Raw genomic sequence first — 3,537 nt, forward strand, 5'->3', positions numbered from 1 at the left:
ATTTTGCAGCTACTCATATCATTGCACAAGGTTGTGTAAATTAAACTAAATCTTTGCTTTTGGTTGTCTTGACTTCTGTATACATCTTCCCCAGTAGATTTCTCCCAAACACATCTGGGTTTTTGGAGTTCAGGTTTTTTTGGTTTGTTTTTGTTGCTTTAGTTTGCTTGGTTTTTAATTTCAATAACTTGATAAATTTTTTCCCAGATTATGCATTTAAAACTGAAAGTGCTGAACTGTAAAAGAGGAGTGTCCTGTTTACACTGATAACTGCACGATCGATTGGGCTGAAAGGCTTTAGCTTGGCTCCCAACTGCCTTGATTTTTTCAGGAGTTTGAGAAAACACCCCCCACATCCAGCCTAACCCTAAACTTTGCTGTGAAAAATCTTTATCGTGGCCATCAGCGCAGGAGTCGGCAGTGATGGCTACTCTATTTGCTTCTTTCTTTTTAAGGAAAATGGGGGGCAGGGGGTGCGGCTGAAGAAGCCCTGCCTGGGAGTATCCTATGGTGGATGTTTCATACCACACTTGTCCCACTTTTCAAGCAGCTCTGCTCCTTTTCCGCTGCTGTGTTTGTCCTCGGGGAAGAGGAAGACAGCCGGCTGCTACTGGAGCGGGGACAATGCCCAGGGGAGGGGGTGCCACAGCTTCCTAGGAGAGAGAGAGGCTGGTGATGGGTTCTGTTTGTCTGCTCATGAGTTTATCCAGCGTTAGCTCAGCCATCTCAAAATGTTACTGGACTGTCCTTTTTGCCACTGGAATCTCTTTTTAAAATTCTTTGAATGCATTTAAAAATGCTGACTTCTGAAACACACTGTATTTATTCCCATGGACTTTGAAACCTCAAAGCAAGTGCTCATTATCATCTGTGGCGTCAGAACCAGCCCAGAATCTGCTTTTTGGACTTTGAACGGCTCCAGCGTTGGAGACCAGAGCCAGGCAGCCCTGTGAAGCTAACCCAGTTCCTTTCCCCTCGTTCTTTTATCAAGGATATTTATACGGTAAGTTTTATACGGTAAGACTGAAGGTCGTTCTCAAGGCCACCTACAGAAAGCCTGCGCTTTTCTTGGACTGCTCGGGAGCGTATCTCTGCGGGGCTGAGCTCGCCGGCGGCTCCCGTCCCTCGGAGCGAGTCCCGGCGCCACCGCGTGGCACTGCCACGTCTGTCGGGACCGGCGCGTCGTGACCCGGGGGGGCCGGGCCCGCCTCTGATGTCGGCAAGGCTGGCGTGCACTGGCTCTAATGTGGCCGGAGGTGGGTGACCCTCACCCTCAGCAGCCAGAGGATCCGGGCTTGGCTCCTCCAGAGCGCTCCAGATGATTTCAGAGGATGCCAGGGCAGAACTGATACAAAAATCATTGTTTAAATATGGGGAGGTGGAGTGATGGTTTGATTAGCAAATAAGTGCTGCAAATAGGTTTGAGGTAGGTATTTCTATTTTCAATCTTCCTCCTCTTCATCTTCAGTTTTTTTTAAATTATCTCAAATACCTGCTGTTATGTAAGGGGAATGGGAGTGCTGTTAGAGGAAGAAATAGAAGCTGATAAAAAAATCTCACTTGGTGTCAGCTTGACAGGATTTAGTTATTGGGCTTTGTCAGTCCACTGGTGTCTGCTCTGCTCTGAATCCCCACCTGCCATGCTGTGCCTAGGTCTGGGATCCCCAATATAAGAAGGGTGTGGATCTGCTGGAGCAAGATCAGAAGAAGACATGGAGACCCTCTGAGGGCTGGAGCCCCTCTGCTCTGGAGCCAGGCTGGGGGTGTTCACCTGGAGAAGGCTCCAAGGAGACCTGAGAGCCCTTCCAATGCCTAAAGGGACTACAAAAGAACTGGAAAGGGCCTTGGGACAGGGGCCTGGAGTGACAGGACAAGAGGCAATGGCTTTAAACAGAGCAGGACTAGACTGGATATTGAGAAGAAATTCTTGCCTATGAGCATGGTGAGGCCCTGGCACAGGTTGCCTGGAGAAGCTGTGGCTGCCCCATCCCTGCAAGAGTTCACAGCCAGGTTGGATGGGACCTTGAGCAATCCAGTCTAGTCCACAGCAGAGCATTGAAACTGGAAGAGCTTTAAGGTCCCCGCCAACCCAAACTACTCTAGGAGTCTGATTCTCTGACCTAGACTCTCACTGCTGGGTTTTGCCACCCACCATTTTGCATTGCTGGGGTACAACTTGTATGAAAAGTGACAGCTTCTCAAGGATGCTGCTTTAATACAAATTTTAATTAAGTGGAAATGCAATAATTAGTTTTTTTATATAATTAGCTTTTTCATATAATTAGCTTTTTCAGACTTTTACTGAGAACAAGAATTTTCCTCTTCTGCTGCTGCATTGTTCCAAGACTGCTCTAAAAACCAGTGGCCCAGGCCTTTGAGCTTGCCAGGGTCTTTCTACCATCTCTCTTACATGAATAATTCTGATATTCCCTGGTTTTACACCAGTCAGTTCAATTATTTTCAAATTTGATGTGTCTGCTTGTTTTAAAAAATGTTCCTCATCTTTTGTATTCCTGAAAAAAAAGGATTACTTTTGCAGCAAGTCTCATTTTCCCCTACATGTAGATGAGGTTCTTTTTCAGATTCCATGGTCCTACCTGGCTCTTTCCCTGGCTTGCTCTCCCTGGTTCACTGAATCCAAGATGAGTTCTGTGGATTTTTCCAACTTGTTGATGGAGCAAAGCTGAGCTCTTTCAATCCTGATTGTCATTAGACTTTGACAACCCCACATCACATTTGTATAGAAAAACAATCAGTGTGTTATCTCCATAGTCTCTAAATCACCACTAGCAGCTAAAAAAAAAATTCCTGTTTCTCTGTCAAAGTAGAATGCGAGGTGCTCTAAAGAGGGGAGGGGGGCACATTAATTTTTGCCCAAGAGAAACAAGCAAGAAAGGAATCTGAGGCTGTGGAGCAGATGCAGGGCTATGTCCAGGATGCTGCTCCCTCACATTCAGCACATTAAACCCTCTTACCGCGTGGCTGCGTGGCTGTTCAACTGGCTGTGCCTGCAGCCCAGGGATGCTGTGATTATGTAGGTCAGAGCTCTTCTGGATCTGATTAAGCGTTAAATCAAGCTCAGTTGCTCAAATCTTTTCAGGTATTTGCTTTGGTGTTAAGCTGCTCCCTTCCTCCTCCATGTTCTCAGTGGTCAAAGGCCCTTAATTGTAATTTACCTGTTGCTGATACTGCTGATGATGGTGTGATTCTCTGCACTCAGGGAAGCAATGCTCAGTTTTAGGATTATTTGCAGTGCAATCATTATCTATGTGCAGAACAATTGAAATTGGGCCACCCCTTTTTAAAGCAATCTTGTTCTTTACCTTGCAGCTTTAGCCAGGGATGGGGGCTCTGTGCCATTGACTGACTCGCAGGACTTGGGCTATCACCGCTGCAGCAGCTGCTTTTTCACAACAGATAACGGGAAGCAGCTGGAGTGGCTGGGGAGGTTGATTGTACTATATGTAGGGCACAGTGGGAGGTGCTATCATGTGATTATAGCATATCTGTGACAGCCATCTGCCTCTTTTTGGGGTG

At 46.6% G+C, this 3,537-nt stretch overlaps 1 long non-coding RNA gene across 1 annotated transcript; it reads left to right on the forward strand.

Moving 5' to 3' along the window:
- Nucleotides 1–218: 218 nt before the first annotated feature.
- LOC148182954 (uncharacterized) lies at nt 219–2,538 on the forward strand. The gene is made up of 2 exons (XR_015774014.1): nt 219–1,003; nt 1,654–2,538. It is a non-coding gene; the product is annotated as an uncharacterized LOC148182954 (long non-coding RNA).
- Nucleotides 2,539–3,537: the final 999 nt, after the last annotated feature.

The sequence above is a fragment of the Pseudopodoces humilis genome, chromosome 17 (assembly GCF_049639895.1).
Source record: "Pseudopodoces humilis isolate 2021_Gansu_Grassland_sample_001 chromosome 17, ASM4963989v1, whole genome shotgun sequence".
NCBI lineage: Eukaryota > Metazoa > Chordata > Aves > Passeriformes > Paridae > Pseudopodoces > Pseudopodoces humilis.